The sequence below is a fragment of the Pipistrellus hanaki genome, assembly GCF_964339955.1.
Source record: "Pipistrellus hanaki genome assembly, chromosome: 9".
Classification (NCBI taxonomy): Eukaryota; Metazoa; Chordata; class Mammalia; order Chiroptera; family Vespertilionidae; genus Pipistrellus; species Pipistrellus hanaki.
The window spans coordinates 40,280,845-40,304,219 of NC_140511.1; the positions used below are offsets into that span (position 1 = coordinate 40,280,845).

The window sequence follows — 23,375 nt, forward strand, 5'->3', positions numbered from 1 at the left end:
AATAACAGGGAGATATAACTAACCAGAGGCCGAGGAGACCGCTTAGTGGGCCGGGGAGCGGGGTGGAGAGGAAGGAGAAGGGAAGCGGGCAGGCCACCTCTCATTTCCGAGAGAGAGCCCCTTTCCTCAGGCACCTCCCTCGCGCACACTGTCTGGCCATACACACGCAGAGGAGCCGTATGTGTATGGCATTGGCAAACAGAAATGCTGGAGAGGCTTACGGTCTCCATTTTCCAGACAAGAGGACGGAGGCTCCTGAGGGGAGGGGACTTGCCCACGCCCCGCGGCAGAGTCTGACTCTAAGCCATTTCCTCTGACTTTGGTGCCCCCACCTCGGCCGGGCGACCCCACAGGCAGGAGGAAGGCCGAGTCCCAGGCAGGGCGGGCTCACCCCACACACACCCGCCGGCTGCGCCAACCTCCCGGGGAGGGAAACGGGGTTCCGCGGGGAAGGGAGGAACAGGAAGGAGAGGGGTGAGAGGATGGGCGAGGAGTGTGGAGCACGATGGACAGCACGGAGGGCGGGAGGGCCGAGAATCGGTTTGCCCTCTGCACGGGACCCTCCGCCATTTCATCGTCTGCCCCCACGTCCTCCTGGGACGGCTGGCTCCATTGCTGTGTGGCCTCAGGCTGGCCACTTAACCTCTCTGGCCACTCCTCTGCCCAGGAGGCCGATAACTCCACCGGCTCCCACCCAGCCTCCCAGCCTCCCAGCCTTGGAGGCCTGCAGGAAAGGGGGGCAGGAGCGGGGCGGGGGTGGGGGGTGAGAGCTGGGGCGCCGGTCCCTGGGCCTCTGGCACACCGCCGCCTGGGAGTCATTAGCAGCCTGGCTTCCAGTTCTGCAGGGCCTCTCAGGAAGCAATTTAAGCTGCGAGAATTAGATCAAAGGAGCTGGAGGCAGGCGCCCAGACATCAGCTCCGGCAGCTCCAGTGCTCAGAGCCCAGCGGGCCCAGGCAGCGGGAGCGAGCTGGCCGGGGCCACACAGCCGGGCGGCTGGAGGAGGAGGAGGCTGCTGGCGGCCCTCCAGGCACACAGCAGCCAGCGCTGCTGGGAAGGTTTGCTCCCGGGGAGGACGGGGAGAGTGGGGCGGTGGGGGAGGGAGGGGAGGGGAGGAGAGGGGAGGGGAGGGGAGGGGAGGGGAGGGAGAGGGGAGGGGAGGGGAGGGGAGGGGAGGGGAGGGGAGGGGAGGGGAGGGGAGGGGAGAGGAGAGGAGGGGAGGGAGGGGAGGGGAGGGGAGGGGAGGGGAGGGGAGGGGAGGGGAGGGGAGGGGAGGGGAGGGGAGGGGAGGGGAGGGGAGGGGAGGGGAGGGGAGGGGGAGGGAGGGGAGGGAGGGGGGGAGGGGAGGGGAGGGGAGGGGAGGGGAGGGGAGGGGAGGGGAGGGAGGGGAGGGGAGGGGAGGGGAGGGGAGGGGAGGGGAGGGGAGGGAGGGGAGGGGAGGGGAGGGGAGCGGAGGGGAATGCTCAGCTGGGCCGGGCCTGGGAGAACCTGGGCCAGCCCGGCTGCTGAGTCTGACCTAGCGCAGCCACCTCTCCGGCCTCAGCCCCGCCAGCAGGCTGACCCTGGCCTACTTACGCCGGCTCGTCTGGCCCGGCCTCTGCACAGGCAGCGCCTCACGCTGACTACCCTCCTGCACCGCACCCTGCATTTGCCCCAGGGTCATGTCCTCCTCCATCCATTGAGTCAATAAGTCAATACCCCGGGGTCACAGAGCCACCCGCCCCTGAACTTTGCCCTCTCCCTGCAGTTCCAGGCAGAAGCACAGAGGCCACGAGAAGCCAGAGGCAGGAAAGCCAGGCCTCCCGGCCGGAGCTGTGGGGCCACGGCACTGCCTGCCTTCTGTGTGAGCCAGGCACCAGCAGGGTGCTTCCCCACGGCCCTTCCTCCTGCCGGCCCTCACCCCTCCGCCCCGGCCAGTCTCACCCACCCTCCGCCAGGCCCCACCTCCGTCCAGGGGTGCGAGCTCCTTCCGGCCCTCAGCGCTGTTCACTCAGGGCCTCTGCACACACAGCTCCTGCCACACGAGCGTGCCCGGAGGACCCGCCGCCTGACAGACTCAGCCTCGTACCCCCGCCCCCCCCACTCCTGCCTCCGCCATCCTGGAACCCCCGAGACAGGCTCCTTAGGTGGTACCCCATGTTCGTACGGCTTGCCCATCTCCCCAGCCCAGCTTGTGCGTCTGCAGGGCAGGGGCCCTGCCCAGCTGCTGCCTGTTTCCCAGGCCCCACCATCGCGGGCACATTTAGTAACGTTCACTGAATGAACCAGCACAGGTGACACAGAGCAACTCCTTCACTGATGGGAGGGCAGGGTCCCGGGGTGGAGGGACTCCGGGGAGGATCAGCTTTCCATGTCAGAGCAGCACCAGCTCTCAGGTCTCCGGAAGCCAGGGCCCGCCCTTTCCCCGGGCCAGGCCGCTCTCTCTCCTCCCCTCCCCTCCTGGTGGCTGTGCTCAGCGGCGGCCCAGCCTCTCTCTGCTCCTGACGGAGCCTGGGCGTCAGTTCCCAGGGTCTCTATGAGCTGTGGGATCCTGGGCAGGCGATGTGGCCTCGCCGCCGGCACGTCCCGGCCTGGAAGGAAGAGATAACGTGCCGGACCCCTGGAGGGGCAAACGAGACGCGGACGCCGCAGCACGGAGCAGCGCCTGGTGCACGTGAATGCACGAAGCCCGGGCACGCAGTGTCCGTGTCCAGGACATCTACAACTTTTCCAGACTCCGGGCAGGAGGTTACCATTCAGGGTTTCGGTCGCCGACAAACTTCATGAAGACAAGCAACACGAAACGTGTGTCGTGTCAGAGGTTCCAGCTGGAGGGACACAGAGGCCGGGCCCCGGGGTCAGATGTGCTTCGGGAGAGAACAACCCGAGAGAAGGCTCGTGGCCCGGCTGGCTGGCGCCGTGGCTGAACATCGGCCTGTGGGCCAGGAGCTCACAGTTCATTCCAGGTCGGGGCACAGGCCCAGGTTGCGGGCTCGATCCCCAGTGTGGGGCATGCAGGAGGCTGGAGCCAATCAGTGATTCTCTCTCTTCATTGGTGTTTCCATCTGTTTATCCCTCTCCCTCCCTCTCTGAAATCAATAAAAATATATGAGAGAGAGAGGAGAGAGAGAGTGAGAGAGAGAGAGAGAGAGAGGAGACTCACGGAGGAAATCGCAAAGCCATTCAGACCCAGCAAGCACGGGGGGCCCTCAGACCAAGCACGGGGAACTGAGCTGAGTCAGAAGGAGGCAGCTCGGAGAACCCAGTCTTCCAGCCGGTCAGTCAGACCCAAGTTCAAGTTGTAGCCTGTCTGCTACCCCCGGATCTGTGGAAGTGGGGCAGATGGACGGACGGATGGGGCAGAGGGAGGGCTCCTCTAGCAGCAGGCCACGCGGAGCAGCGGCAGGAGGGAGCTGACTCCAAGGGTAAGGTGAGCAGACGTCCCGCTTTTGGCAGGACAGTCCCGATTTTTAACAATTTGTCCAGCGGCACTCAGGACAAATGGTTAAAAATCGGGACTGTCCCGCCAAAAGTGGGATGACTGGTCACCTTATCCAAGGAGCCCCCCCTGGACAGCGCAGCGCCAAAGCCGGGGAGAAACAGGAGAGCGAGCATCCAGAAACGCGTCCAACCTCTGCGGCTCACTGGCGTTCCCTGTCCGCACCAGCTCCACCACATCGAACGAAGGTTCCCTTCACGATCACGCTGCCGTCCGACCCGAGGCTGTGTCCCAGGTCCTCGGCGTTCCCCAAAGCGCGCCTCTCACCGCCGTGGTAAGCAGCCCCCCCTGCAGTGACGGAAACGGAATAAAGCCTGCAGGCCGCGGGCGGTGTTCTGCTAACACGCGGCTCCGACGGCACATCGTTCCTGAAGATCTGCCCCTTGGAGGAGAGGGTTACCTTTCACAATAAATGTTGGGTGGAAACCGGTTTGGCTCAGCGGATAGAGCGTCGGTCTGCGGACTCAAAGGTCCCAGGTTCGATTCCGGTCAAGGGCATGTACCTTGGTTGCGGGCACAACCCCGATAGGGAGTGTGCAAGGCAGCTGGTTGATGTTTCTCATCGATGTTTCTAGCTCTCTATCCCTCTCCCTTCCTCTCTGTAAAAAATCAATAAAATATATATTTAAAAAATAAATATTGGTAGTGGTGTTGGAACACGGAAACCAGGCATTTAAAACAATGGAAACACCAACACTTGATGAAGCAATGAAAGGTGTCTGTCGGTCCCTTCTCGTTCTTCCCACATTTCACGTGACGACGGAGCGCGTACGCCTGGAAGGTCCGCACCTGTCCCCAGGAGATGCCGTCTTTCCTGCTGCCTCACGGCACCGCGGCCAGTTCATCTGCAGGAACTGGATCCTCCAACTGATCATCCAACTGTGTCCCATTACCGGGGGCGGGTGTGTGTGTGTGTGTGTGTGTGTGTGCTTCTGATCAGCTTTCCTGAGAACATTGGGAAAATGCACTGAATCTCCCTATTTGCCTGTAAATTACAACTGTAAAAGGACTGTGGGTTATACACGGCCGTTCGCGTGGCAGCATCCGACTGGCAGACTCAAAAACAGTTGAATTATTAATTCTATTTCACGTATGACAAGGATATAGAGATATCTATGCATACTTCACTGCCTTAACTTTTTATCACACAGGTGTGCGTTTTTAAATTCCAAGCCTCATGTGTTCGTATAAAATTTAATTTACCATCAAGGATCTCCAGATTAAATGTTTAGATTTGGCGCTTATGCGTGTAAATTTGATAGCCCACACCAAAGCGTTCTAACGGTGACCTTGCAGAACCCAATACTTGCACCGGTAAGAACTGGGAGTAAAGCAGAAGCGCCCCTGTGCCGCTCTCTTTTCCACGCAGCCTTTAAAACGGGAACTCTCAAGAATCGTTGCTTTTTTGAGAATAACGTTTCTAAATCAAGTTCAGGAAGAGAGTGTGTGAAGACCGGGCGTTCACACCAGCACTCCAGGAAGTGCTCATTGGAAATGCTGATGACCTGCACGCACTGAAGGCCCGGCATTAAGAAAGTGTTAAGATTATTATTACGTGACTGAGAAGCCAGGGAAGGGAAGATGGGGAAGCCCAGGGGGCCTGGCTTCTAGTAAGAAGCAAGGAAAGCCCTAACCGGTTTGGCTCAATGCATAGAGCGTCGGCCTGCGGACTCAGGGGTCCCGGGTTCGATTCCGGTCAAGGGCATGTACCTTGGTTGCAGGCACATCCCCAGAAGGGGGTGTGCAAGAGGCAGCTGATCAATGTCTCTCTCTCTCATCGATGTTTCTAACTCTCTATCCCTCTCCCTTCCTCTCTGTAAGAAAATCAATTAAAAAAAAAAAATCAGCAGCAAAGAAACAAAAAACAACAGCGAAGGGGAGCCGAAAGCTGTAGCAAAGTGCCACAGAGAAGGCCAGGCAGACGGGCGGAGCACGGAGGCTGTGCTGGGGGGACGAAGGGGGTGCTTGTCGGAAGGAGCACGAGGCAATAGGAGCAAAGGCCCCCCACAACACACAGATCTCAAAATCCCCTTCCTGAGAACATACAGACTGACGGGCCTAAGGGACGGCTTCTTTGTCCTCACAGAGGACACAATACCTATGCAGATCTTTACGAGGTAATGAAGGCGCCTCTGACTTGGAGCCAGTGCTCGATCCGCTGCCGCGTGCTGGATGGTGAGCTCTCTGGGCGGCCTCGTCCGCCCTGCTCTTCCTAGGCCTTGACGTGTCGTAGGCTTTCAATAAACACTTGCTGAATTATTTATGAATAAAGTGCCTCTGAGATCAATTTTTATCTACGCATGTTTCAGTAACTTTCCTATCACAGGCCCGACACTCATCACAAGGGGGTTGGGGTGGGAGGAGGGGGGAGGGTTGAGTACACGGAAATTCAACAAAACCATAATCTGAAGGGTGACACTAGTATAGTTCAAGAAATTAACCAGGTAATGTTCCTATATTTGATAAATGAACAGCGAAATTCTAAATTGTAAAAAAAAAAAAAAGGGGGGGGGATCTTTGCTGAGGTAGGAAGGCATACTTCTGGTGTTTGGGGAAGCTTTTATTATTTTTTTTTTTTAAACTTATTTTTAAATGTATTCTTATTAATTTCAGAGTGGAAGGGAGAGGGAGAGACAGAAACATCCATGATGAAAGAGAATCGATTGGCTGCCTCCTGCAAGCCCTCCTACTGGGGATCGAGCCCACAACTCAGAGTCCTTCATTCCACAGGCCAACGCTCTATCCACTGAGCTGAACTGGCTAGGGCGAAGTTTTTATTTATTTATTTATTTATTTAAATATATTTTATTGATTTTTTACAGAGAGGAAGGGAGAGAGATAGAGAGCTAGAAATGTCGATGAGAGAGAAACATCGACCAGCTGCCTCTTGCACACCCCTTACCGGGGATGTGCCCGCAACCAACGTACATGCCCCTGACCGGAATCGAACCTGGGACCCTTTAGTCCGAAGGCCGACGCTCTACCACTGAGCCAAACCAGTTTTGGAAAAGTTTTTATTTTGATAAACAAAATTTGATGCTCAAAGACCGACCCCACTTAACAGTATTAAGCCTCACTAACCAGAGCCCACTCCCGAATTTTTTTGTTTGACTTAGCTCTCCCCCTCTTCCCTTTCTAGCACACACCCTGCCTACTGTGTAACAGAAACACGTTTATGGTGTCCTGTCCCATAAATAAGTCATTTGTGCAATATTTTAATGACTAAAAAATATTATTTTAATTTTTGGTTTTGAAAATCTTATTGTAGTGATGTTCTTAAAAGCATGTCCTTAAAGGACTAGACATTTTGTTATTAAAGAAATAGGATCTGTAAATTCTTTGTGCAAAATGTCCTGAGGTATTTAAATGCATGATTGGCCCAGAATATCTTACGAAAAGACATCTTGTGATACCATACACCATATTTTCTACTCTTATTTTATGATTAAAGCTTCTAATCAACACACATTAAAAAAAAAAATCTGGGGCTTCTTAGCTGGATCCCAACTTCTCAGGCTTCCGTAAACACTGTTACTATTTAGGACGTACACGGCAATAAAGGCGCAGAAAGTGGTTCCCCTGCCACCTCTCTCTCAGGGAGAGCCCCGTGTGGTCCAGGCACCGCCCCCCCGCCCCCTTGCACAGCCCCTGCCCACTTCCTCTCACAGGGGAGAAGCCGCCTCAGGCTCAGAGCCACAGCACCTGCCCGGAAAAGGGTGGGTTTCTCTATTGTTTTTACTTGAGTTTTAAGATTCTTCCAGTTACCCAGTAGTACTGCGGTGACGCTGACTTTCCATTTACAGTAGACACTGTTTCCGTTTAAGACATAAGGAAAAAGGAAGTTGATTAAAAAAAAAAACAATTATGGAGTTCCTGGTGGTGTAGGCGGGAACCTTAGCCTTACAGAAGCCTCAGAGGGCAGGTGCTGCAGAGCGAGGGCGTGGCAGGGGCAGGTCGCCGGACTTCCCTGAGCCTTGGGGATCTCCTCTGACAGGGGGGATCCTCTAAGAGGGGGGTAACGGAGCCAGCACACAGAGCGCCCCGAGCTGCCAAGACCACTGGAAGAGCAGCTGGAGGACCCACACTCACAGCCGACCGACCAGACCTGCCACAAAGCTCTGGCAGTGGACACGGCGTGAAGTTGGCGAAGGGTGGGGAACCGAACAGAAAGCCCAGGCGAGGCCACCAGGACACAGACACCTGACGTACGACAAAGGTGACACCACGGGGCACTGGGGGAAAGTGGTCTTTTCAAGGAAAGGAGCCGGGTCACGTGGCTCCCGCATGGGAAAAGTTTCCCCTCGATCCTCCCTCACACCACACACCGAAGCAGGTCCACAGGCAGTGTGAGTCCAACTGGAAAGGAAGATGACGAAGCTTTCTGAGAAAGAAAAAGCGCATGGCCAGATGGCCCACACACGGAAAGAAAACGTGCTTGATTTCACTGATCCACATGAAACACGCGCTGAGAGACAAGGCTTACATCCGGGGCAGCAATGAGCAGTGGGCATTCATCCCAGACAAACTCCCTGACCCTGTGCCCCAGGCCCTTGGTTCTGACTTCTTAGCGAGCCACAGCCGGGCAGCCGGGCTCATTTCCCCAGCCCTTCCTTGTTTCATTGTCCTCAACTTCAATAAACGTCCTCTAAAATAAAATAAGATAAAAATTATGCAATGAGATACCACTACATCCCCCGCCTACAATGGCTAAAATAAAACACACACACACACACACACACTCTCTCTCTCTCTCTCTCTCTCTCTCTCTCTTTCTCTCTCTCCCCCAAATAGATCTGCATTACTGGTAAGAGTGTACGTTGGTACAACCACTTTGTTGGTTTTTTTTGTTTGTTTGTTTGTTTTTTTGTGTTTTTTTAAAAATATATTTTATTGACTTTTCACAGAGAGGAAGGGAGAGGGATAGATAGACCAGCTGCCTCCTACACACCCCTCACTGGGGATATGTCCTCAACCAATGTACATGCCCCTGACCAGAATCGAACCTGGGACCTTTCAGTTCACAGACCGACACTCTATCCACTGAGCCAAACCGGTTTCGGCTGGTACAACCACTTTGCAAAAGCGTTTGACCGTATTTACCAAAGCTGAACAAACACAGACTCCATCATCCAGCGAGTCCACTCCCACGTGCATAGTGAACAGAAGTACATGCGCGTGTTCACTGGAATACAGGTAAAGAACTTGGTCACAGTGGTACGTGTCACACCTGAAAATGGGAAACGGCCCAAAAGTGCAAAAGAAGGAAGGACAGCTCCGCTGGTATCATGGGCTGCGATCCAGTAACAGAAACGAGCGAACTACGGTGCGAAACTCCGTGGATGGATCTCACCAGCGCATGCTAAAAACGACCAGCTAGCCCGCGGTTCCGTTTACACACAACCGGAAAGCAGCAGAACCACCTCCGGGGCGGCGACAAAAGGGAACCAGAGGGCTCCCAGGTTCACGGCTCCTTGGTCCGAGGGGGGCCGCACGGGGTGTCCCTGAGCTGCGCACCTGGGGTGTGTGAACTGTTCTTTATGAGTCAATGGAATGTTTTGAAAAGTCCATGCCGGGCCCTGGACAGAAAGATCGGCTGAGCCTGGAGACCCGGCGTCACCAGCTCTGCCCGGACATCACACGGCTGGAGGGAAGGAGCCCGGCCTGGCTCAGAGCCGGGCCCGGCCGCGGCACACACAGCCGGTGGGCCTTCTGCAGGTCGCCTCCATCTCTCAGACACTGCAGCTCTCTTTCACCCCCTCACCCCTCCCATCACATGCCTCCTTCCATGGTCTCCTCTGCCTCTGAGAGGGGGTGCCAGCCACCCGGGACCGCCCCAGGAGACCCTCTCAGGCCTGAGGATCTGAGCTGACAGAGCGGAGGGGGTGGGGAGGTGCGCAGGGTCCCAGGCAGAGATCCTGGGGTTCGGGTGCAGGAATCGGGCCTGGTTCCGAGGGGACGGAGAGCTGGGGGAGGGTGCTGAGCGGGGGAGGGATTTGGGATGCCCCTGCTGCCGCATGGAGAAGGCACTGGAAAAGGAAAGGAAGGCCGGTGGAGAGCTGGGACTGGAGGCCCACGGGGAGCGGGGAGCAGACGTGGTCCAGAGCGCTGTGGGCGGGAGACCAGCCCTGCCGGTGGCCAGCCCTTGTGGAGAGGAAAGGAAGAAGGAAGCAAGGCCCCCCTGGGCCGCGTTCCCCATCCCACACGGTGCCCGCCGTCCACACGGGACCCGCAGCGTGGCTGCCGTCCAGGGCTGCCCCACACCCATGCCTGGCCATCCACTCCCCCCACTGCACCCCGCTCCAGGGCACGGGACCCCTCTCTCTGCCACGTGGTAAGGACAGGGCTGAGTAGCTGTGTCTTATAACCCAGGGGGCACGTCTTCACAGACACCCAATCTAGGCTGGCCGGAGCCGACAGGCAGGGTCAGGTCCCTAAGGCAGCCAGGACAGGAGGGGCCGGCCTGACAGACGGACATGGGCCAGGAGCTAAGCAGAGGCCGGCGCCCCAGGAGGAAGGCGTGTGGGGTGGGGGAAGGGTGACCCTGAAGATGGAACCTGAGCGGCTGGAAGGCCATGCCAGGGTCCCAGGGAGAGCAGGGGGGGACACAATGGACGGCGGGGAGGGGCAGGGCCCCAGGAACAGCCGGAAAGGCGGGGTGCCAGGGGTGGGGGTCTGGGAAGGGCAGAGCCCCGGAGCTGGGTGACTTCCTGGTGACCTGGGTGTCTGTGTTCATTCTCTTTGATCCCCTCCTCCTCTGGTCCCACAAGCCACCGTCACAAATACAAGCTGAACGTGTACCTCTCCTCTAGGGTGGGCACATTCGGGCCTCCCAGGACTCCACTCGCTGTGTACCGAGGGAGGGATGGCAGGGCTGGGGGGAGAATGTGGAGGGCGAGCAGGGCAGGGGCCCCGGAGTTCCGGGTTCCGGGTTCCAGGCGCTGGGCTCCGGGCTCCGCCAGCAGAGCCAGAGGCCGGGACGGTGAGTCAGCCCAGCCAACGCGGAGCCGGCTGGCACCAGGGCTGGGAAATCCTGTCTTTCTTCTACCTCCCTTCCCCTCTCCTCCCTTCTCCTTATCGCTCCTGTCTGCGTCCAATCCTCCCCCACCCAGCTGCAGTCATCTTTCCAGCACATGAAGGACAAACAGCTCCCCTGCTGGGAGACGCAGAGGCCTGGGGGGCAGGGCAGGGGTTTGGGGCGCAGGGTCCCTCCCTGGTCCCGGGGCACTGGTGTCCCCTGGCAGCGCCTGGAGGGAAACCCCAGCCTCCAGCTCAGCCTGCTGGGTGGCCTGGCGGAGTCCCCAGGCTCCGGCCCCACAGCTGGCCCCACAGCTGTTCTGCGTTGGGATCTGGCCCCACCCCAGCGTGCGGGGGAGGCGGGGTGGGCGGGGGAGTACCTGAGAGACAACCTCCCCAGGCGCCTCCAGTGCAGGCAGGGAAAGGCGGAACGTGGCCGGGTTTCCCAGGGCACGGGACAGGGGCGGCCGAGGGGACGGCCGAGGCTCAGCCCCAGGCCTGAGGGGTGGGGTGAGCAGCCCATCTGGCTGGTGTGGGCACTGAACATCCCCTCACTACAGAAGCCAGGGCAGCGATCGCCCTGCCGCAGGGCGCCCAGCCCAGCACCACATGCTGCGGAGACTGTGCCGAGGGAGGGCAGGGGCAGCTGAGGGAGGGCAGGGGCAGCAGAGGGAGGGCAGGAGCAGCAGAGGGAGGGCAGGGGCAGCTGAGGGAGGGCAGGGGCAGCTGAGGGAGGGCAGGGGCAGCAGAGGGAGGGCAGGGGCAGCAGAGAGGGAGGGCAGGGGCAGCAGAGGGAGTACAGGGGCTGCAGAGAGGGAGGACAGGGGCAGCAGAGGGAGGGCAGGGACAGCTGAGGGAGGGCAGGGACAGCTGAGGGAGGGCAGGGGCAGCAGAGGGAGGGCAGGGGCAGCAGAGGGAGGGCAGGGGCAGCAGAGAGGGAGGACAGGGGCAGCAAAGGGAGGGCAGGGACAGCTGAGGGAGGGCAGGGGCAGCAGAGGGAGGGCAGGGGCAGCAGAGGGAGGGCAGGGACAGCTGAGGGAGGGCAGGGGCAGCAGAGGGAGGGCAGGGGCAGCAGAGAGGGAGGACAGGGGCAGCAGAGGGAGGGCAGGGGCAGCAGAGAGGGAGGACAGGGGCAGCAAAGGGAGGGCAGGGACAGCTGAGGGAGGGCAGGGGCAGCAGAGGGAGGGCAGGGGCAGCAGAGGGAGGGCAGGGACAGCTGAGGGAGGGCAGGGGCAGCAGAGAGGGAGGACAGGGGCAGCAGAGAGGGAGGACAGGGGCAACAGAGGAAGGGCAGGGGCAGCTGAGGGAGGACAGGGGCAGCTGAGGGAGGGCAGGGGCAGCAGAGAGGGAGGACAGGGGCAGCAGAGGGAGGGCAGGGGCAGCTGAGGGAGGACATGGACAGCTGAGGGAGGGCAGGGGCAGCAAAGGGAGGGCAGGGGCAGCTGAGCGCCTCGGGCGGGGGCTTTTCTCAGTCTCCGGGGCAGTGGGGGCAGCACGGAGCTTCAGGGGGCCGGTGTTGCTACTCCCACAGGGAAAACGCCCCCCCCCCCTCCCAATGAGACCTGAGCAGGTCACAGGCGCCATCTCCGCTCCACGGTGCTGTGTGACTCCGGGAACCTCCTACCCTCTCTGGCCTGTGGGTTCTCATCACGGAACTGAGGAAGGGAGCACGTCTAGCTCTCCCCTCTGCAGGGGCTGTCTGAACAGCCTCTTTTCCTGCCTCCCGCGTGGGCAGTCTCTGCCCCTGGCACCCCCTGCCTCTAAGTCTCAAGGTTGGAAATCTAGCGAAAGGGGCCCATGTCTCAGGCTGGGAAACTGAGGCTTGATTCCTAGGCCAAAGCCCCCGCACAACCTCAAAAAGGCGCTGCACTGTTCTCACCGCACAGACGAGATCCAGGGGCTCGGAGAGGGGAAAGGTGTGTGAGGGGCAGTGCCAGGAGCCGGTCTCAGGTCAAACCTCTGCCTTGCCGGGCCGGCCAGGCACACAGACAGCTGCGCATTAGCCAGCCCCCGGAGGCCTGCTCCGGGGCCGCGAGGGGTCAGGCAGGGCTCTGCCTGGAGGTCAGCCTGGCGGAGGAGAGAGCCATCTCCACACCATCCAATGGGGCGGGGGCTGCACGGGGGAGACGGCATCTAAGCGGGTCTCAGAGGGCGGACCGCAGCTTCAGGAGACTGATGGAACGGAGGGTGAGTCTTCCCCCACAGAGCTCCGGACTGTGTCTGCTCACCACCCCCAGGGAGCCTCCCAGTCCCAGCTCTACTCCGGGAGGAAGAAACCGCTCTGCAAGGCTGGGGCCAGGGTGCAGGGGAGAGGAGGAAGGGGGGCTACCCCAGACACACTGTGGCTGCCCAGCCGGGCTGCGGCAGGCTGAGAGCCGGGCTGAGGAGGGGACTGTGCGGAGTGTGAGCTCCTGGACGGCCCACAAGCAGGGGCGGGGGGAGAGGAGGCCAGGACGCGGGCGGAGACCCGGCTGCACAAATGGCCCCTGAGAGAGGCAGGGCTCCGTGCGGCATGGCCTCGGCCGTGGGCATGTGACGCAGACCCGCACGGCAGGATCTGCTGCCCGCAAGCCAGGGCTCTCTGCAAGCTGGGCTGGAGCAGGAGGGTCTCCTCGGGGGCCCCGGCGGCTGGTCACCTGGGAGGATGGCCGCCAGGTCTCCGGGCAGGGGTGCTGGCAGCGGTCCCAGCCTCTGGCCCTGCTGGGCGTCACGCCGGCTCCTGCCCGCGGTGGCCCCGCCGCCTCCCCGAGCCCAGGCACCTCAGAGCCTCAGGATGGCCCGTCCACGTCCCACCCCCAGAGGGGGACCCTGGCCCAGGGTGAGGCCGAGCAGTAACCGTGTGCCTCAGGCTCCTCATCTGTGAAGTGAAGGTCTTCCCCTCGACTTGCCCGGCCTGCCCCTCTCTCCTTCCTCTCCCTCCCCCGCCCCCCCAGCCTTGCTCCCTCACACACCTCTGCCCAGGCACAACTTAGCTCCCATCAGCTTCCGATCTACAAAATGGGGCTCCCGGCTGGCCATCCAGCCCGGCCAGCCAGCCCGCCGAGGGTGGTCTTCCCTGCCCAGCACTGGGGTTACAGAATGAATGGGCTCATTACAGGCCTCACAAACTGTCAAATGCCAGGCTGGGTCTGGTCCCGGGGCAGCCCATGCAGCCGCTCCTCTCTTCCAACCATCCCTGAGCCCTGCCCGCCGCAGCCTCAGGCGGGGCTCTGGGGCCAGAGGTGCGGCAGCCCCCGGGCTGGGGGGAGACAGAGGCGGAGAGGGACCGTGTGGGGAAGGAGCCAGCAGCGGTGGGTCCTGGGAAAGGAGCCTGCAGTGGCACTGTGGCTGGATCCGGTAGTACGTACAATAAGGGCCCCCAAAGTTATCAACATGCTAATCCCGAAGCAGCGAATGCTACCTTATATGGCAAAAGGACCGTGCAGATGTCCGTGCAGAAGGATTCTGAGACGGGCAGCTAATCCTGGATCGCCCAGGTGGGCCCTCCGTGCAGTCACCAGTGCTCTTACAGGAAGGAGGCGCAGGGAGATGTGATTCCACAGGAGGGGAGCGGGGGAGCTGGGGGTGAGGCCGCGGGGCTGCCAGCAGCCGCCAGCCACCGGGAGAGGCAGGAGAGCTCTCCCCGGAGCCTCCGGGAGGAGCGGCTGCCCACACCTTGGTTTTGGCCCCGTGAGACCCATTCCAGACCTCTGACCTCCAGGACTGTAGGAGGATGCACGTGTGTTGTTTTAAAACCACGCAGCCTGGCCCTGGCCGGTTTGGCTCAGTGGATAGAGCGTCGGCCTGCGGACTGAAAGGTCCCAGGTTCAATTCCGGTCAAGGGCATGTACCTTGGTTGCAGGTGCATCCCCGGTGAGGGGTGTACAGGAGGTAGCTGATCGATGTTTCTCTCTCATCGATGTTTCTAACTCTCTATCCCTCTCCCTTCCTCTCTGTGGAAAATCAATAAAATATATTAAAAGAAAAAAATAATAAAGTCTGTTGATTTGTCAGAGCAGCAACGGAGAACTCCAGTGTCCGTGCGGAAGGGTGGGTGGGAGTGGCTCAGGGAAGTGGGTGAGGAGTGAGGATGAAGTTACTGCACCATGAACTGCTCCGGCGTAAAACAAAGTCACCCGGAAGTTCAGTGTCTTGGTTGCTATCATCAGTAAGAAACTGGTCGGGTCCCACTGACCTGACAGGCAGAGTTCACACAGCGGGCGGGGCGTGGGGCTGTTGTCCCCAGGCCTCTGCCTGTTGTCCCCAGGCCTCGAGATCCTGTGGCCACCCTGGCTCCGGACAGGGATGGTCACCGGGCACCAATGGTGGGATCTGTCTGCTCGGGCCCCCAGCCCCTCTTCCCACAACCGCCCGTGTGCCACATGCACAGGCCACCACAGCCTCAGCCCCGGCACCCTCACACCCCTCGCCCCGGGAAAGCTAACCCTAGAAACACATCCCTGAGCAATCAGAATGGGAAGCAGTAACGCGGCCACTGCAAATGCTCGCATTCTGCAACTTCCCCAGCCCGAGCCTGAGGCTGGCTCCTTAACGCCTCCTGGGTTAGCTGGAAAGGCAGGCCTGAGGCCACAGGGAAGTCGGCAGCTTGGCCAGAACCGAAGCAAGAGGAGCCCAGGGTGTCACATCATGACAGAGTCAGGGCGGGGGGAGGGGGGGGGCGGTGTATGTGTAGAAGAGGGTGGAGGGACCATTTCTACATGTTCTGAGCAGGAAAGGTGAGGCATGGAGAAAGGAAGGGGGGGCTCCTAAAGGTGCTCACAACACTTGAGGAATTGGGGGCACGAAAGGCAGGGGCCAGGTGAGACCAGCTACAGACAGACAGACAGACAGACTTCACATCTGCCCAGGCCCCAGACGGCAGGGGAGCAGCAGGGGGCCGGGAGGTTTGCAGACCTGCCCTCTGCAGCCGGGGTGCGGGGGAGCCAGGGCCGGCTGCTGAGCTTTGTGTGATGACACTTAGGGGTTAGGCGCTTCAGGGAGGGCAGAGAGAGACCACCCCCTCAAGGGGTCTAAGGGGGTCACACCCACTGACACCAAGAGGGGCTTCCACTTCCATGGGGACCCCATTTCCTTTCAGCCTGCTTCTCCCAAACGCAGCCCCTCCTTCCTCTGCCTGCCTCCCGGGAAGAAGAGACTGATGCTGAGAGTGGTATGATTCATTATAATGGCTACCAAACCCCATGTACTAGTAAAGCCCGTCAGGGACACTTTTTTTAAGGATTTTTTCCCATTGGTTTTTCCGAGTGGAAGGAGGGGGTGAGAGAGAAACGTGAGAGAGACACATCGATTGGCTGCCTCCCACACTCACCCCAACCAGGGCCAAGGATCAGATCCGCGCCTGAGGCCTGTGCCTTTGACCAAGAATTGAACCCACGACCCTTCAGTCCATGAGCCGATGCTCTACCCACTGAGCAAAATCAGCCAGGGCTTCAGGGACCTTTTTTTTTTTTTTTTAAATATGTGTTTTTATTGACTTTCAGAGAGAAAGGGAGAGGGAGAGAGAGATAGAAGCATCCATGAGGAGATAGAATCACTGACCAGCTGCCTTCTGCACACCCCACACTGGGGATCAGGCCCAAACCTGGGCACAGGCCCTGCCTGGAAACTGAACTGCTGACGCTCAGCCACTGAGCCCTGCAGACTGGGCCCTAGCGACACTTACACTGACTCGTCCTTCCCTGAGCCCTGCACCTGGGCAGCGTTTATCCCCATTTCGCACATGAGGAAACTGAGGCTGGCAGGGAAGTCCCTGCCTCAAGGTCACGCACAGAGCCAGTCTCCACAGGAGTAACATAGACACCGGGGAAGGGGGGGGGGGGTGTCACCCAGAGGTTCCCTGTGCCCTCCGGACCAGAGCGCCTGGGCTGTCCTGAAGGCTCCCCATGGGAAAAGCAGACGCCGAAGCAGCCAGAGCAGCACTGGCCGGGGAGCAGAGTCTGGGTGTCACCCCCAAAAGCCCGCAGGCCTCTCACAACCACAGTGTCCAACCCCTACACCTCACCAACATCGCCCAGGCCTACTCCATCTCAGACAGGGCTCCCCCACCCACCCTTCCCCAGGCTGGGGCAGGTGCCGTCCCTGAGCGACCCCCATTTACCCCAGCCCTGTTCTGGGGGCCCGTAGCAGATGCCCCCCAGTGGGGAAGTGGGGGTGGGGAGTTAGGGAGCTCTGGCCTCCACCTCACTGCTGCCCCCAGCGACCCACCCCCACAGCAGCCGGAGACGACCATCTCACACACATCTGGCTGGTGAATGCCCTGCCCGGACTCTCCTTCCGCTTGTGCCCATCTGCCCCCGGGGCCGGCCGTGTCCTGCCCTCTCTTCTGCCTGGTGAGCTCTCCATCCCCGGAGACCCCACACCCAAGTATGGAAAGTGAAATCCCCCCAGCACCAGGCAGGGCTGGCCTCCCACCTCGGCTCCCAGCAAGGATGTGACTCTGGGCAAGGGCTTGTCTGGGGACCCACCTGCCTCACCCCTCAGCAGAGCTGCTCCTCAGGGCATCACCCCGCCTGGGCACCTTTGCCCTGGCACCAGCTCGGGCCTGAAGCAGCAGCAGCTGGGTCCACCCTCCTGCGCCCACGCCCACGCCCGCTGCCAAGCCTCCCACCCCCACCCGGAGGAGGAGAGGGGAGCAGGTACCAGGGGAGGGGAGCAGGTACCAGGGGAGGGGAGCAGGTACCAGGGGAGGGGAGCAGGTACCGGGGGAGGGGAGCAGGTACCGGGGGAGGGGAGCAGGTACCAGGGGAGGGGAGCAGGTACCGGGGGAGGGGAGCAGGTACCAGGGGAGGGGAGCAGGTACCGGGGGAGGGGAGCAGGTACCGGGGGAGGGGAGCAGGTATTAGGGGAGGGGAGCAGGTACCGGGGGAGGGGAGCAGGTACCGGGGGAGGGGAGCAGGCACCAGGGGAGGGGAGCAGGTACGGGGGGAGGGGAGCAGGTACGGGGGGAGGGGAGCAGGTACGGGGGGAGGGGAACAGGTACCGGGGGAGGGGAGCAGGTACCGGGGGAGGGGAGCAGGTACCAGGGAGGGGAGCAGGCACCGGGGGAGGGGAGCAGGTACCGGGGGAGGGGAGCAGGTACCGGGGGAGGGGAGCAGGTACCAGGGGAGGGGAGCAGGTACCAGGCCCAAAGGCCCTGGGGTGGGGGTGGGGGTGTGTTCGCCTTTGCAGCTGAGCACAGCGGTTCCCCTGGAGGCCCCCCACTCCAGCCAGGCTGAACCCCAGCCTCCCACCCTCGCCTCCAGGAAGTGCACTGGGATGTCTCCATCCCGGGTAGCCCAGGAGGAGGTGCCCCTGGCACTTCGCTCTCCGCCGCGGCAGGTGCAGGGAGAGGATTCTGGCTTGAGAGCCAGGCGACCCAGGTTCAAATTCTGGCTCAGCACCCCTGACCGCGCTCCCTTCACCCTCAGGGGCCCTCTCTCCTCATTCCTGCGGGCTGAGGTGTACAGTGTGTGGACGGGGAGGAAGGAAGCCCGGAGAGAACTTGGCACCTGCTAGCGATCGATCCTTCTTCATCTGTGGACCCCAGGCCAGGCGGGGCTCCTCAGACCCCCACTGAAGGGCCCAGGAAGGATGAGGGAAGCCCCAGAGCCTGCCTCCCTCTCTCTCTCTCTCTCTCTCTCTCTCTCTCTCTCTCTCTCTCTCCCCCCACCGCCTCGCCCCGCCCCGCCCCTCACACCACACCCAAGCCCAGCGGCGGGGGCGGGGGAAGGAGGCCCCAGTTCCACAAGCCGAGGAGGGTCAGGCAGAGAATCCACTCTGCACCCCTTTCCCAAGCCTCCCGGGACGGGGGTGGATGGGAGGGAGGGAGGAGGACACCCAGGAGGGGTTGCGCAATTGACGGGCGGAGGGCTGGAAGGAAAACGGTGAGGCACAGAGGGTCAAGCCCCCGGGTTCAACCGCGGGCGTCGGAACTAGGAAACTTGCTCCGGAACTCCGGGGTGTGGGGGTGGGGGTGGGGATAGGGGTGGGATGGGGGGGGGGATAGGGGTAGGGGTGGGGGTGGGGGGCCCTGGCTGCGGGATGGAGGGTTGGGTGGGGACGAACCCTGGGGGGCCCCGTCGGGTCCTCCGAGCTGCCGTCCTCGGGGCTGAAAGCCAGCGCTCCCCCCCTTGCTCCCCGGCGTGCGGAGTATGCACAGCCCCACGGTCGGCGCTCCCGGGCACGCGCTGGCCGGCGCTGCTCCCGCACACACCGCACACACACACCCCCGCACACACACACACCCGCACACACACACACACGCCCGCACACACACCCCCGCACACACACACACACCCGCACACAAACCGGAGCATATACACCCGCTCACACACACCCGCACACACACACACCCGCACACAAACCCCGGAGCACACGCACCGGCACACACACCCGCACACACACACACACATCCGCTCACACACACACCCGCACGCACACACACCCGCACACACACACACATCCGCTCACACACACACCCGGCACACACACCGGAGCACGCGCGCCCGCACACGCCTCCCTCCGCGCGCGCCTCCTACCTGCAGCGCCGCCGCCGCCGGGCTCCGGGCTCCGGGACGCGGGCTCCGGGCTCCGGGACGCGGGCTCCGGGCGGGGGCTGGGCGGGCCGGGCAGGAGCCTCGGTTCGGTCCGGGCCGGGATCGGTGGGGCTGCAGCGAAGGGGCCGGAGTGGGGCTCCCGCCGGCGGAACCCCGCCCCGCCCGCCCCGCCCACCGGCCCGGGGCGTGGTCTCCGGGGGCGGGGCCGGCGGCGGCGCATGCGGACTGGCGCCGCGCGGTGGGCGGACCGCAGGGAGGCGGCCGCGGAGCTCCCGCTGGGAATGGGAAGGGGTTTGGGGGGCCCGTGCGGCTCAGCATAGCCGCCCCCCCATCCCCCCGGGCTCGATCGGGCCCGTTCCCTCGCCCTCCAGCCGCGCTCTGCTGCGGTGGCATCGCCGGGAGCCCCCCGGGCCGAGCCCCGGCGGCAGGTGGCCCCGCGGGAGCCGTGCAGGCCCCGAGCTCCGGGCAGCGTCTGGGACCGGGAGCCGGCCGGGGCCGCGGCGGGGGCTGGGAAAGAGAGACCTGGAGAGGCGAGCGCCCAGCTCTTCCCCGTCCCCACGTCCATGTCCATCCCCAAGGCTGGGGCTGGAGGAGGGGTCACCCAGACCCCTGGCGGCGCTAAGGGACCTGTCTGGTGGGGAAACCTGGTTCCAGGCCCGCGCTGAGCCTTGTTTCGGGAGTGAGGCTGACAAGGCTTCTGAGTGACCCATTCTGCACACAGTAGGGGCTCCGGGCTTCCTCCTCACTGCTCTGGGACCACAGGGCAGACACGCTGTGACCTGCTCATCGGATGCAGTATCGGCCCCTTTCCCAGAAGGGGACACTCAGGCCCACTCATCTTCCCCGCAGTGCTCCCAGTCTGGGTTCATGGTTTCATCCTCCTCCCAGTCGCTCAGAGTAAGGGGCCGCTTCCACCATCTCGCAGCCTCTGTCCAGGCCTCTTCCACCATCTCGCAGCCTCTGTCCAGGCCTCCCGGGCTTCTCTCCTGGTGTGGCTCCAGCCCCTCAGGAGCCTCTGATTCAGCCGGGGAGCCTCCCATACGCAGCCATGGCCCACCCCGCTCGGCAGTGCTCCCAGTCTGTGCCCTGTCTGACTCTCCACGGTATTCCCAGGCTGTGTCCGGGCTGCCGCCTCCCCAGGCCCTCCATGCTCCTCTCAGCACTGGGCTCCGCCACCCTCAGACGTGCTGGTGGGCCTGCCCCTGCCTGAAAGGCTGGTCTTTCCCTCTCCACACACATGTCCTGGTAGCAGGCCTCAGCTCTCACGCCAGGTCTCCCCCTCCAGCCCAGCACGCCTTCAGCATTCGCACCTGGCCGCTCTGTCTCCTGCAGGGCCCTGCCCTCCTGCTGCCCCGGGAGTTGGTGGCAGACTCCGGAGCGCCAGGCTGAGGTTCCTCCTGGGGGAGACAGGGCTTGAGGCGCCAGGCAGCTCTGGGCTCCAGCCTCACTGCCAGTGACTGGCTGTGGGATCCTGTCCTTTCCGAGCCTTGCTTTCTGGGCTGTGAAACGGGCGTCCAGCCGAAGTGAGTGGAGATTAGTGTGGGCAGGCCGTGGGCCCGGGAAAGCCCGTCACACAGGTGTTGAGCAGCGTTGCCTCTGGGCTGGGCGACTCCCATGTGTTCAAAGTGTCACCGGGGTCATGTCTGAGAAAACGGTAGCGATCAGAGGATGCGCGGGCCCCTTTCGTATTTCCATGTTGGAGCCTCAGGAGGGGTGACCGGTGCTGGTTGCGAGCACAGACTCTGGACTCACTGCCTGGGCTCATAGTAGCTGAGCGACCTTGGGCAAGTGACCAAACCTGTCTGTGCCCCAGTCACCTCACCTGCAAAATCAGTGTTACAGCACCACACCACACCACACACTCCACACCACACACACCACACCACACCACACCACACACACCACACCACACCACACCACACACACCACACCACCATGGGGGTGTGGACAAAAGGGGCCACACGCTAACCTGACAAGCTCAGGGCGGCCTGCATGGCCGTCTTGCATACTCAGAGACCTAAAGTCACCACGAAGGATGGCCTGAAATGAAACTTTAACTAAAAGCAGTTATGGTGGGTAGTCACCTCCTAGACCATAACTTCACTGACAAGGCCAACCTTGACCTTAACTGAGCCCATCTGTCTTTTTGCGTCTATGATAACATGCCTTTGAAATGTCTGGGTAACTTGTAACGTCCCTTTTTCTGGAGCCCTTGGGACACAGCCTAATGTGCTGGGCGCCAGGACAGAGACCACAGATTCCTTCATTATAGTGTTAATTGTTCCTGCCCCCGCCTAAGTATGTGTCATCATGTCACTTTTTTTCCAATCCCAGGGGGTGCCCTCTCTTTGCTTCCTCCCTCCTCTCTGGTCTATCAGCCGTGGATTTCCTGTAACCCATCTATGTCCTTCCTTTGGTTGCAATGCACAAATACAGATGTAACCCGCGATTCTCCGGAGCATTATCTCAGTCTGCTGAGGTTCTGCTTCCCGGCAATTGTCGACAGATCGGCTCAAATAAATTCACAAAAATTCTTCACAGGTTTGAATGTGTTCATGTTAACAGGGTCCTTGTGGGGTCATGGAAAGCCCTAGAGCGCTCCCTGGTTCCGACGAGGTGCTCAGCATCCCTTAGCCAACGTTACTCTGATCCTGCCCACCCCCCTCATTTTGTGAAGACACTGGATCCCAGCAGCAGAGACGTGCACGTGTGGCTAGTCGGGTGCCCAGGCATCCCAGCGTGTTAGAACTGGGAGTCCAACCCAGAGCCCAGCCCTGGAAAGAGACAGTGACCTGTCCGGGGCACCCAGCCTGGTGGCGGGGGCGGCATGGCTCTGCTCTGGTTTCCAGGAAGAGCCTGGCCTCCTGACAAGTTCAGGGAAGGGAGGGGCTCCCCTGAAGCCCTGGCCCCAGGACCTTGCTGGCTGGTCTCATAAACTGAGTCATCTAATGGTGCCATCAGGGGCAGGTGCTTTCTCTCTCCTCCCCACCCCCCTTTTTGCAGGAGCCTCATTGGCTCCATTTTGTTGATAACAGCACTGGGCCTCGGGAGATGCCTGGGGCACACAATTGGGAAGTGGCAGAGCTGGGGTCTATGCTGCCCTGTCTGACTCCATCCTTGTGCCCCTCCCCTCCTTCCTGCTCTTCCTCTCTCCTCCCCCAGGGAAGGCACCGCTTGGGCTCCTTGACTGGCTGTCCAACCTGCACTCCCTGTGACGGGCTCATTCCCTCCCGGGGCAGCCCTCTCCCCTCCGCGGGGCAGGGCGGCCTCTGCCTCAGAGCTGACCCCCCCTCTGCCTGGTTCTGCAGGAGACAGAATCTTCTCTGCTCCAGCTGGAAGCCCCTGTCTCCACGGCTCCGGTAGGTAACCCGGCTGCCCCTGTGAAACTCTTAAAATAGTAATAATTCCCTTAAAGACCCAGCAGATCTCACTGCCAATCTCCTGTTTGAGAACTCTAAGAACACCTAAGGTCTGGGTGGAATATTCATGTGACCACGCTGACCAGTCCCCCCACTCCCATCTAGACCATCTAGAGGAGGCCAGACAAACAGAACTTTCCGGGTGGAGGGGTTGCTATGGTATTCTCCTGAGGGTGCACAAATGGGAGGGTCACATGGGACTCCAGAGCTTTCTTTTATTTGTCTACTAGAGGTCCGGTGCACGAAATTCATGTATTCCACAGCCCAGCCTGCACCCTCTCCAATCTGGGATCCCTCGAGAGATATCTGACTGCCATCCCTCTCACAATCCAGGACTATTGGCCCCCAACTGATAGCCTGCCTGTCTGATCATCCCCTAACCACTCCCCTGCCAACCTGATTGACAATAACTGCTCCCCTGCTGGCCTGGTCACATCTAACTGCCCTCCCAGTAGGCCTGGTTGCCCCCAACTGCCCTCCCTTTCAGGCCTGGTCCCTCCCAACTGTCCTCCCCTGAAGGCCTGAGTCTCCCCGCCAACTGCTCTCCCCTTCCAGCCATCTTGTGGCGGCCATCTTTGATCACATGGGGGTGGCCATCTTGTGTGTTAGAGTGATAATCAATTTGCATATTACCTCTTTATTTTATAGGATAAGTGTTACTATATCTCTTTAAAAAAATGGATTGATTTTAGAGAGAGGAGAACAGAGAGGAGAGAGAGCGAGAGAGAGCAAGAGAGAGAGAGAGAGAGAGAGAGAGAGAGAGAGAGAGAGAGAGAGGTTGATTTGTTGTTCCACCTATCCATTTACTCACCAGTTGGTTGATTCTTATATGTGCCCTGACCAAGGATCAAGCCTACAACCTTGGTGTATCTCTAACCAACTGAGGCACCCAGCCAGAAGCTATCTCGTTGTTTTAATTTGGTTTTTGTTGT

The 23,375-nt window shown here is 60.8% G+C and overlaps 1 protein-coding gene across 3 annotated transcripts in view; it reads right to left on the reverse strand.

Annotated features, from left to right (window-relative positions):
• Positions 1–19,196, reverse strand: part of CAPN5 (calpain 5) — a 112,037-nt gene extending 92,841 nt beyond the window's left edge. For all 3 annotated transcript variants that reach the window (XR_014795842.1, XR_014795843.1, XM_084893396.1), the window contains exon 1: positions 19,007–19,196. The gene's annotated coding sequence lies outside the window, so the exon portion shown is untranslated. The remainder of the gene's footprint in view (positions 1–19,006) is intronic.
• Positions 19,197–23,375: the final 4,179 nt, after the last annotated feature.